The sequence below is a fragment of the Lucilia sericata genome, unplaced genomic scaffold (genome assembly GCF_015586225.1).
Source record: "Lucilia sericata isolate MDLA Ls3-8-SP2 unplaced genomic scaffold, ASM1558622v1 Contig000019F_arrow, whole genome shotgun sequence".
Lineage (NCBI taxonomy): Eukaryota > Metazoa > Arthropoda > Insecta > Diptera > Calliphoridae > Lucilia > Lucilia sericata.
The window spans coordinates 219,500-232,910 of record NW_023994058.1 but is presented as its reverse complement, the minus strand read 5'-3'; the positions used below and the strand labels follow the sequence as shown (position 1 = coordinate 232,910).

Sequence of the window (13,411 nt, the reverse complement as noted above, 5' to 3'; positions counted from 1 at the left end):
CGAAAGCGAGGCAATGAAAACCCCTTTTATAAATAACATTCACCGTATTTCTTTGTCATATGGGTATGAGCAATACATGTTGCTATAAATTTCGGTCTAATTTAATTGAAATCATTAGTTTTTTATAACCAATACGCCATGTACCGGTAACAAGAAGAAGAAAAAACACAATCATTTAACAATTAATGATCCGTAAATACATTTAACACATGTAGTACTAACGCATCGTATAAAACTGTTCTACTAAGGTTAAAAGAACATAAAATATGTATAAAAAGGAGAACAACAAAAAATACATTGCCAGAGGTGCAAATGACACCTTCAAATGGAACAGCATGTGTTTTAGCAGTTACACAATTTTTTCCATATTCGTTCGTACTTAAACACAATTTCAAATCTACTACTCAATGTGTTAATGTCCGACTGTCTGTCCTCATGTCCGTTGGTGGGTTTTTTTTCGTATGCGTGTGGGTCTTCTTCCCATCATTAATTTTAAGCATAATCGATATTTTTCTAGTATTATGTACAACAACCAGTATATTAACCATCCAACACATACGGATGGATGACCGACGAGGCTTTTATTTATTTGTTCGGTTTTTTTTGCACTTCATAAAGTGTTTTTCCCTTTTTTTGGTTTTCATGAATGACCCCATCCATTGGTTGATTTTACAAAAAAATTTCCGTTTTATCAGGTGACAGACAGCTGTGGTGGTTTAATGACAATCCAAATGAATGAATGGAACGTGTATTGTTCAAGTGTTTTCCAAATATTACACCAGTAATGAAGTGAGTGAGTGAATGAATGAAGATGCCTAAATGTGTTTTTAATTTGTCACTTGTTTTATTTTGTTGGAATTAGTTTCATTGTTGTTGAATCCTGTCAAGTTCCTCTACACCTTTAGATGTTGAACATTTTCGGTTGGTGGTTATTGTCGAAATAAGGTATTTTACGTTGACTTGAAGGAGTGTTATTTAACAGGTTGTTTGTTGGTGGCATCGCTGTCATTGTAATTTCAATTCAAATATGTAATAAATGGCATTTTACTCTTAAGATAATTGATTTTCTTAAATGTTTATCTGAATAAACATTAATGGAATATAACATTTGCCTATTTCTTGCTAGATTATTTTAGTCAATGGGCTGCTTGTTCACTGATGTTGTCATTTGCAAAAATTTTAAAACGATTATGTGGGAGGCATAACCATTGACATTAAGTTGACTGGAGTTGGTATTAATCGGTTGCTATAGTTAAATATTTGTTTAAGGAAAGGTGAAAGGTGATTTAACAGGAAAACAATTTTCAAGGTGTTTATTGGAATAATATTTGTTTTTGAAATTCCTTAAAATGCTGTTGTTATTATGTCAACTTTGGCTGTTTAAAAGCTAAATGATTTAAATTAATTTGGCTTGACATAAATCATCAAAAAATATATTTTGCAGGGTATTATAATCATTGAATGTTAGGATACATAAACGAAGATCTTTAGTACTAGAAACCAGAGTTAAAATGTGGATACAGTTTCCATTTTTTTATAATAATTCCAATTTTTTATTAATAAATATTTTGAGGCGAAAAATCAACTTTTTAGTTAAAAATAGAGTTTCCTGTTAAAAGCCATTTAAACGTTTTTTTTTATTGATTTTCTTAATTTTTGCAGAAATTTTTTTTGTGAGAAGATTATTTATTTTGGAAAAATTGGAATTAATATCATGTTAAAATATTTGTATACACAAACATTCCCAATTACAAACAAGGTCATGTGTTTTTAAAAATATTTACAAATTTGCAATAAAAAATTCAAAATTTTCCCAAATACAATACATTGCATTCATAGTAAATATTTTGTAAATTCCTAATAATTAAAAGCGAAAACATTCTACACAGATTCATCTACTCATACATCTTGTCCAAATCGAATGAATTCAAACTAAGAAAATGTTCTGCCGTTAGTCTTAAAACGTGAGAAATTTCCACATTAGTATCTCTGTTGAAATTGTAATGTGAGAATGAAAAGCCTGCAAGAATCGTTTTATCACTAAAATAAAGTCAATTTGAGATGAACCATTAAAAGGCGTTGTGTTTTTTTTCTGGTTTTGGTTTTGAAATATTTCATTTTATTACTAGAATTATGATAAATTTATATAGGAGCTTCTGGTGTTTGGTTTTGTTTTTTTTTTTTTTGTTGAAGGGATCATGATGCATGTGAATGGCAGTGAATCATGTTTGTTTTATGCCTGGGTTATATAAAAAAAAATGATGATTGCAATAAAACATTTAATTTTTTAATAAAAAATTATATTTTTTATATATAATTAGAATACTGTGGTTAATAAAGCCACAAAAGATAGATAAATAATTTAAAATTAAATTTATTTAAACGTGATTACATTTTCTTCATATTAACTGCTTAAAACAATTTGCAATCTTGGTAAGAAGTGTTTTGGAAATTATGTTGATTGAAAAAACTACTACGTGAGAAATTTACAATTTTTCAGTTGCACCAATTTTAGAAATTTAAACCGGGAACATACATTTTGTTTGCTAGTATTCCTATTTTATGGTTTTCATGTAAAACAGGACGTGCTCAACCAAAATTCTCCAAATGTTTTAATTTTATTGATGAAGAAGAAAGAAAGCAACAGATGCAATTTCAAATTATTTTTGTTTTTCTAAAGATTTGCTAATTTATGGTTGATTTTTTATGATTGGATTAAATTTTTTTAGCTAGTTTTTATAGTAAAAGCAGATGATGGTGTAGGATATGTGGCAATTTAGGGAGATTAAAATCATATTTTATTATAATCAAAAGTATTTTATATTTGTAATCTTTGGCAAAGGTAAAAGGTTAAATATGAAATGTCGTAAAGATGTCATATGCAGATGTAAGATGAAAACGTGGATTGATAATTAAACCGAATGAATTCAATAGACATGCATATACATATAGAATAGGGTATCATCAAAACAAAGATGATGATATTTCAAAAATGAATGCCAATCCAACATTTATGAGCTAGATTAATGGATTTGAATAATATGGTGCCAAATTTACATTCATACATACATATGTACATATCGACGTTATCAAACTGAAAACGTCGAGTTAGAACGGATCGACAGATCTAAACCACATCTTCTAAGTACATTTAGAACCTTTTAAATTTGGATATGTGAAAATGGTTTATTTGCAAGAAATACGAACAAAATCACAAAAATCGTAAAAGGGACCTTTTTTACTTTGATCTAGTATTACCAATGTACTGAAAAAAGTCGATTTATCTAATACTCATTATAAATTTCGTAACCTATTTCTTTAATATGAATTTTATCTTGATAGAATATCAATTTTAACCAAAAATTTTTTATTTTATATTTTACCAAAAAGTATACATTTCTAATTCATATTAAAACATAATATTGTCTTTTAACATCAAAACATATTAAAAACAAACATAAATTTATTTATTCAAATTTACAACCCAATACAAACAAACAATTCTGCTCCAATTCATAAACAACAGACACTAGATGACTTTTTGTTTTAGATATAAACAAAAATTAATAAAACTTTCAAAGTCCCCTCGAAAAAAAGCCAAAAAAACGAAAAAATAAAACTAATAATTTCCGTTTTCATGCCGAAAATGCAGTTTTAAATGTTTTTGAATTCAATTCATCTTTTTATTTTTCAACAAATCCATCCACACACACACTAACACATACATTTTTATACAAAGTATTCAATCCCCATGGATAAAAATGTTCAATTTACAACAAAATTTATCTAAAAAAGCAGCAACAACAACAACAAATGTGGTTTATATAAATAATAAATAATTTTAAAGTGATACACATACGAGGTCATATGCCAAATGTGGATTTCCAGAATTTTATTTTTCTTTTCGTTCAATGGCTTCCGAATTCATACTCGAGTATAGTACGAAATGCAGACAGACAGACGGACTAACGGACGGAAACAAATTGTTCGCATACGATTTGTATGACTTTTATATATTAACAAATTTCAGTTATTTTTTTTTGTTTTTAGTTTTGTTCTTGTAATGGGGTAAAATATATGATTTTTTCTTACCCAGGGGTATTTGATTTTTATACATTTAACTCGTATGTATAAAGAAAAAAAAAATATTGTTTTTTTTTTTGTTGGATTTTTTCGTTTTTAAAATGTAAACATTTTTGGTTTATTTACTTTTACTTTGAGAAAAGATATTTTCAAAAGAAACAGATATTTGAGCTTGAGGTATAATTCGTTTTGTGCAGAGAGTTAAAAGAGTGAAAATCATATAAGAAATATCATGAGATTTAAAAATCTCTTAAAATATGTATTTTATTTTTAAAAAAATTTTACAAATGAGAATTAGATTTAGATTCTACACAAAAATGTCCTTAATGTGAAAAAACGATAAATTAGATTTTGTATTTTTTACGAAAATTTAAATTATTGCTATAATTCTTTAAAAGTTCTGTCGCCATTAACAAATACATATTATTACAAGTACCAATAATATCAAGTACCATATATGGGTATATCAGTGATGGGCAACACACTTACTAACAACAAATATGTTCTTAATAAAACTCTGAAAGACGTTTTTGCAATAAGATCTACATAGAAACTGATTTAAATTAGAAACACTTAGAGGTACATATGCTAGCATTATTATTTTGCTTATTCACCAGTACAAATGATTTGATAATATGCCCCTGGCTGGTTTATATAGATTTGTTATAATATATCGATTGAATTTATTGCAAATTAAAAAATGTATGTATTTGTTTATCAGCTTCATTTCTAACAACATGTGTTACGGATATGTTGCAAGTAGTGTTGCCAAAATATGGGATAAAGAAATTCTTCAAATTAAATTTAATTCTAAAAGAAAAATATTAAATATCTTAGACATATGTATAAGATTAATGGCTCTTAATCAAAAGAAAAAATATCAATTTAGGGAAATTGTCAACGTTACAAGAAAAGAAACAAATTAGTTGAATTTTTAATATTAAAGAAGGTAAGACAGTATAGTAGGGCCTGGTTGACTATATGATAACCTACACCAGTCATGACTGTATTTATGTACCACTATAGTGGGGAGGTTATTATGCGTTTGTGCTGATGTTTGTAACACCCAAAATATTGGTCCTACACATACCTTAATGTATACCAATCGGTTCAGAATCACTTTCTGAGTCGATTTAGATATGTTCGCTTATCCGTCTGTCTGTCTGCGTGTCCCTGTGCGCACTCTACAGTCTACTTTACGCACTAAAATTTGACACATACTCTTCTTTGGGATGAAGGACTCCTATTGAAAATGGTACACTATTTCGTATAGCCCGCATAGAACCGTACACCACAAATAGGTCATTTGTGCTCATAAATATATTAAATGTTCTTGTATCATTCCAAAAAATCGACAAAACTTGGTTTCATATAAGTCTTAATGATACTGCTAATTTTCGTAATGATCGGCCCTCATTTGACCCTATCCCCTTCAGAAAATGACTTGATGGTCAAAATTCACTTATAAACAATAATATCTTGATGATAATCTGCATAAATAACTTTAATGTAGACGTAAATCCCTCTACCAAAATTTATAAGGATAGGACCATATTAACCCTCCATATTACCTCATATAACCTCCTCTGACGGCCAAGGCTTAATCGATTCAGAAAATTATTCTGAGTATACTTTTGGTGGACCATTATTTCTGTGCCAGCACAACTCCAATATCGAAATTCAAAATAAAACCTTAAATTAACAAATCATTGTTTTACTACACGTATTGTTTCGAGAAAAAAATGGTCACATTCTAAAGGACTAACATTTATCAAAGTAATTCTTTGTGGAATTAAGTATTTCGATACTGTACAATAAATCTTATACATAATATCTTAATTTTGGTATCAAAATATGTTTCCATATGAAAGGTCGGTCACCCTATACCGACCGAAGTCTTAGACGACAAGTCTTTTTAGACCACCCTTTTTTCAAACTGCACGTGTTCAGCAAATAAAGCTAATAAAAATCCTATCACAATTATTATTTTTTTATATACTACATACTCCTTCGGCTCTATTTTGCTAGAAGTTACAACTTTATAACACAATCCAAAATAATATGTAACAGTCCGCAGTCAGTAACATTCATAAATATTTGAAAAACGTAAGTGACTTGTTCGTTGGTTGCAAGAATGAAAGAAAAAACTGAAATATGTAAAAAAACAAAAACACTTATTAGTTTATTGCACTTTTTTGCATTTTTATATCCATCATATTGCAGGGAGATAGATAGATACATGCCACAACACACTAAAAGGTATTTATTCGTTACACTCCAGCTACTTAAAGTGGAAGCAAAAAAGCAAAATCTGCAAATACGTCAAAGTCAATGTAAATATTTGAGCGACAAGTAACATGGGCGTAAAGCGTCTTAAAGTCTACCGGGTTTTACTTTTCGTTTTTTTTTTTTTGCTAACACGGCTGCAGGAGTTGCACGCAATGTTAAAACTTGGAGGCCATTGAAGTTTCTGTTTTTATTGTTTCTCTCTATCTGTTCCAGGTATTAGTGACTGAAACTCACATAGAAAATAATAAGAACATGATAAATTATATTTTCGCCATAGGCAATTTTCCACTTGTAATCTGAGAGTGTAGTTAGTAGCAAACAGTACGAGTATTTCTTTATACAGATAAAAAAAAATTGCCTACATGTTGCAAGTTTTATTATTTTTTGTTGTTCCATGTTTTCAACTGCATTTAATCGTTCGTTATACAATAAACTTAATGTTTATGGAGGAGATTATGAGCATTTCTTTATTTGTTGTTGGATTTTTAACATGATTGTAAGTAGTTAACATAGATTTTTATGATATTACTTACATGTTGTTATAAAAAAATATAATAATAAAATGATTTTACATTTTTTACAACAAAAAATAAATGTTGAAATGAAAATTATAATAAGGTTAATTAAATGAAATGTTATCTTCAGAAAATGCTGTGGTACTAACATATAACCTAGGCCTAAGGAGCTTTTATAACACAGATATACATACATGTTATCTGCGGTAATAAAAGGAAAGGAAAATTCCATTAAGGTTTTATTTAATTGAAAAAAAAAACATAATTTATAAAAATAATATAGAAAATTTAAATATTTTTAAACCAATCACCCACTACCAACCCTTCTTTACTTTCGAAAATCTGAATAAATAAATAAAAAATTTCAAACATGCTCTAACAAAAATGTTCTTATATTAAGAGATTTTTAATAACCGCCTGGAGAATAGAAAGTCCAAAATAAAACAAATTTATTATACCACAACAAAAATATTCTTTTTTACAAATTAAAGTTTAACAAAATCATCATCAAGTTGCAAGTTTGTTTAAATATTCGATAAGAATAGAAAAGAATAATAAAAGAAATAAAATTCACACACACATGTATTATAAATTCAGTTGGAGTCAACTGTTTAGCATTGCAAATGAAGAATGAGTGGATGAGTAAGTGTGTTGTCTGAAATTGGATGTATACTTTCCGATAAGACCACTTACACTACTCTGAACTCCATACCACAAGTGTTGCAGTCTGTAGGAACTTTGCTTTACCTACATACTTGCCACCAAAAGCAATGAAGGAGTATTTGTCTGTTTATTTAATTTTTTTCTTTTGTACTTTTGTATTCATATCCTAAGGGAATAATATTCGGAACAATAAAAACCAAACAACTGCTTCTTAACATACCACATTAACACTTTGATAAATACTTGAGCGAAACTTACATACTTGTTGATATGTATCGCTGACGCTGTCGCCATTGCCTTCGCTGCTGATTGTAAGATTCGAATCAGCCAGAATTTCCTGAAGTAACAAATGTGTATAATTAAAAAAAAAAAAACTTGTAGTATTCAAACAACTATCTGGAGGGGAAATGTGTAAGAAAACCCAAGTATTTTTTATTTAATACAAATCACTGCATAAATTATGCTAAAGTGATTTTTTATTTCAGCCATTATCAGGTGACGGAAATTTAACAAATAATACGAATAAATTTAAAGGTTGATAGTAATTTATGTCAGTAATTTCAATGGATTATGTGTGTAGATTGTAGCAAAAGGAAATTCTTAATTTGTTAAAGAAACAAAGGAAAATATTGTCAATTTGTTAAAGAAAATTATATTTTTTGTTTAAAACAGAAAATATTTTTAGTCATACATATATTAAGTATCTCATGGATTAGTTTCACAACTGCTTCTAAAGAATCTGGCCTGTACTCGTCCTAATTTGGCGTTGAGACCAACAATTTTTATACCTATCATCAAAAATGATATATTGATTTTGTCATTCCGTCTGTAACACATCGAAATATTGATCATAGACCCAAAAAATATATACATATAAATATATGTATATTCTAGGACCTTAATAAATTCTAAAAAGATCTAGCCATGTCTGTCCGTCTTTGAATATAGCGATGAAATTCGACATAAATAAGTTTTATATTATCCAAATTCTCTTTACCAAATTTTATTTTATGACCCTACCCCCCTCATATAAGGTCCCCTACAAAAAATGACTTTAACGCCCATTACTGGCTTAAAAATACGAGTCTAGCGCTGAAGTTCGATATAAGTAAGTTTCTCCCGATCAAAATCTATCTACCGAATTTTATAAGGATACCCTACCCCTATAATTTACCATACCCCCCATATAAGGTCCCCTTCAGAAAATTACTTTAACGCTCACTACCGCCTTAATAATAATAGTATAGCGATTAAATTCGACATAAGCAAGTTTCTTATAGTTAAAATCTCTTTACCAAATTTTATGAGGTTTGGTCCACAATTGACTTTACTCCCCATATAAGGTCCCCCCTCAGAAAATGACTTCAACGCTCACTAATGGCTCAAAAATGCGAGTATAGCGCTGAAGTTGGACATAAGTAAGTTTCTTATTAGCACAAATCTCTCTACCGAATTTTATGAGAATCGGTCCATAATTAAGGCCCCCCTTCAGAAAATTACTTTAACGCACATTACTGGCTTAAAATGCGAGTATAGCTATGAAATTCGATATACAGAAGTAAGTTTCCTAAAGCCAAAATCTCTCTACCGAATTTTATAATTGACCCCGATTGACCGGCCATAGATATATATGTATGTTCATGGTTTAAAAGTTGAACAAAAATATTTTGTTTTTAAACATTAATATTTTCTCAATCCGAAAGGGATGTGCCCATAATTGACTTAAGCCCTATTTCAAATATCAACCTCATGTTTATGGGGTAGCATTCCATTTACGGCATACGGTTTGATTCAGCATAGTCGAATATATCACTCTTACTTGTTGAAATTATCACCTTTCTAAACGTTATACAGTAGGTATTCGTTTTATAGAAGGTTTTAGAATCAAGGTATAAAAGTTCTTCGGAAGTACTTTGGAATTACAACAATAATCCACAGAACAGGTTGCAGATGTAATGACAACATCACTTTTTTCAAAGTCACTGTTCAAGTAACTGAAGTGTTTATTTTTATCACCAGTTCTTATTAATTTGGAACAAATTTTAAAATTTTTCCTTTTATGTTAGTTTTATATTTATAAGACCGACTTTGATGGAAAGCAATATTGTGTTCTTGTTACCCCTCTCAACATTTATTTTTATTTATTATGATTCCCAAAATATTTTAAGTCTAGATGATGACTGTTCGTGAATAACTCTCGTGTTATCGCCATAATTTTTTAAGGACGGTCAGGCTTGTGTTTGATGCCGGGCTTTCGACAAAGTCGACAAAGATGCATTAATATATAAAACTGTCCTGTCTTTTTTCCTCGAAGTAAGGTTATGTTTTAATTTTTAAAGACCATTCGTTCTTCTGAGCAGTGCCATAATCTACCATGGTGAAAGAATAATCTTTTAATGATGAAACCTATGAGCCATTAAAATTTTTGGGAAGATTTGGCAGATTGTAAGTATGAGTTACTGATTTAAATTTTTATTTTAGTATTAAGTGACTTACGCCTTTTAATGATGATATTAAAAATGAAACTTACCTACAAAGAAAAAAAGAAAAAATTAGAAATATTAAATATAAATAAATAACAAAATCAAATAAATCAGGTGTATTAAATGTACAAAATTTCATTGGTTTTAAATTTTAGGAACAAGTAATACCCCCAATGAACTAGTTATATAACTAGTTACGTGTAGTAATGTCTCTAGGGATATTTTTTACAGCTTAATGAAATACTCAAGCTTTTGGAGTAATATTGGCCAATGTTCAATTTATTTGAGCGCATAATTTATCTCATAAAATTTCCATTTTTTCTAACACACCTTAATTATTGAACTATACACTCAAAACTTCTAATATTGTGTAGAGTAGATTTAAAAGCAATATTCATGTGTTTTTGAATTCCTTTTAATACTTATTTACTTATTCAAAAGAAATTTGACTTGCAAATTTCATATTCTAACAAAATATCAAAACAACAGCATTTAGTTATATATATTTTTTTGTTATATGAATTTTAAGGATAAAATGTACATATGCTTGCATGCATTAATGCATAAATTTTTGCATAAATATACGCATACAATATGCACTTAAAAATATGCATAAAATATGCTAAACGAAATATAAAAAACTAAAGGTGTTTTTCGTAAAGAAAATAAAGTTGTTTTGATTTTTAACAAAAATAAACAAACCACTTCCGGTAAGTGTTACAATAAAAAGGGGAGTGATAGAAAAACTAGAGTATTTAATATAAACAAATAACTGTAAAGGTTTAAAAACATACAAACTTTAAAATATTATGAAAAGTGCGGTAAAAATTTAAAGGTTTTATATTAAAGAATGACTTTAAAAATGACCGGTTTTTGCATAATCATCAAACGAATTACAACTTTTGCAAACTAAAATCAATAAATGTGGACTTTAATACAAAACTGCTCTTATTAATTTAAATTTTTTGTAATAAACTGACTTTCTCTTTTTTTTAAATTACAGGCTTTAAAACCGCAACAAGTGTCAAATCTTATCTAATGCACGCGAACTATATGAAAAAAGTACATAAACTAAAATTAAATAAATTAAATAAATTGTCTATAAAGACCGCAAAATGGTCAAGTAAAAAAATAATTATCTCTAACATCTATTTATGCCAGAAACCGGATATCATGGAGTTTTTAGCGGATGTGTTAAATTTTAACAGGCACTTTATTAGATGGCAATTTGCAAAACGGTACAGTAAAGGGTAAAATTATATAACATTATTTATTTTTCAAAACAAACATTAGCACAAAGCGTGGGTTCAAAGTTATTTGTTTCAAAAAACAAAATTAATATCTTTTATGATCATAAGACAATGTTTTAAAATAAAGTTTAGTTTTTATTAAAAGCTCTTTTATTGTTAATAACAATAGTTGCTCTTCTGTATTGTTATTAATAATCATTTGTTTAGGCTTTTACAGATTGCTTCTGAATTGAGGTTTTGGGAACAAATTGTAAAATACAAATCATCAAGTTATTGTATTTATCTTTTAATTATCATCATTAGATTGGATTGAGTCAATAGTTCAAATGTTTATACAAAAATATGACCCTGAAATATTGTTTTATATATATAAAGAAGTACTGTTTTTTATTAAATAAAACTGTAAGTTTGAATTGTTTTAATTATAAATTGAAACTGACAATAGTGTATTTGTTATTCACAATTATAAGATCTTAAGAAACTGTTAAGTTATGTATTGTTTAAAATATTGAACAATATAAGTCCTATTGTTGGCAACTATTTATTTGCACGTCTAAGGCTATTTATTGTAATACTAAAAGGCAACAAACTCTGAAAGCATTAAACGAAATATTTTTCACTGGATCTCTATTATACTGGATTAACTGCTATTATTTTGCTCACCACTTCTATACTCTCTTATATTTTTACTGGACAGTGAAATGGCCAAACAGACTTAGTTTTTTAGGTCTATTAACTTTAATTTCCTTTTTTAAATTCACTCTGGGGTATCATTAAATAATAGAAAATATTTTTATAAAACTAAAAAAAAAGAATTTGGCACACTTAAGCTTTTTGCAACAACTTGTGTCCATATACTACATCATGCTGTTGTTATATTTCAAATGTGTGTGTTGCAATGTTGTAATTTTTTTATTATTTGTGTGTAAATGGCGCATACAATTCTTAATTTTTATTTTTAAAAGAGTTGTTGTAGTTCTTGTGTAAAATAAATATAAAATATAGATCAACATGCAGCAGTAGCTTTAACAAAAACTCTTGCTTGGCAACATGTTAGAAAGTACCCTACATCAGCTCAATAATCTAACATATTATGGAGCTTAAATACTAAAAGTAGTTCTTATTAAAATGAAACTGAAACCCATGAAAATTATATTACAAAGTTTTGTGACCTTTGACCCCGAATATGTTTTGTAGGAAATATGTGCTAATCAGACAAATTTTTTAATTTGGTTTTAGCTTGACTTTTGGTTTTCTATAATTTCCAATTTGGATTAAATATTCCAAAAATTTCAAAACAAAGTATGTATCTATAGATATTCGTCTGGATCGATTATAATAGTAACAACCCTGCAAAACATATTGGATTACATAATCCGTATGTAATGCACTAATGGATCTTTATTAATTTTGAAACAGGCTATGGATCGCCTGTATTACATAGGACCATTTTGCGGTTTATGTACTCCCATAATTTCAGCAAAGGACTAGTTTTGGATTACTCCGATGTATTGATGGATTACATGGTCCTCACCTAGGACATCACAATGTTAAATGGAGTATGTTTTTCGATATATTTGGATTAGTTTTGGACCAGTACTAGTCCTTTGAGAAGTACTCTTTACACGCGTTTGCGGAGTAGTCTCAATTTTTGCAGGGAATATTTTACTCCTTGAGGGTGGAATAAAGTCGAATGAATTTCTTATATTAAGAAAATATTTTACAAAAATGTTGTTAATCACTTTGCCAAATAATGCATTCACGTATTCAATAAGTATGATCTAATAGTCGACATTACCGAACTTTAAATTTTCTCAAAAACCTCGCTTGCATGTGGCACGCGAGCCAACAACGTGTTGTAAAGAAAAAACAACAATAGCAACAACAAAATTATGCCAAAATAATTGTAATGAGAACAAAATATGCAACTAAACAACAAACACACTTCTTACAAAACTAGTAAATTTTGTATATTTAACAATAAACAATGTTTTTTTTAAAGCTCTCTTTTATACAAGCATTTACTGCTAATATGACCAAAATATACAATGTTAAAAGACGCTACAAACAAATTTGTATGCGCTTTTTTAAGAGCAAACAACAAAAAAAGTAAAATAAACAAAAGATC

General features: G+C 28.4%; 1 protein-coding gene across 4 annotated transcripts in view; it reads right to left on the bottom strand.

Moving 5' to 3' along the window:
- The window catches only part of LOC119607614 (rap1 GTPase-activating protein 1), a 118,704-nt gene that overhangs the window by 80,370 nt on the left and 24,923 nt on the right, over window positions 1-13,411 (bottom strand). The window lies entirely within an intron of this gene.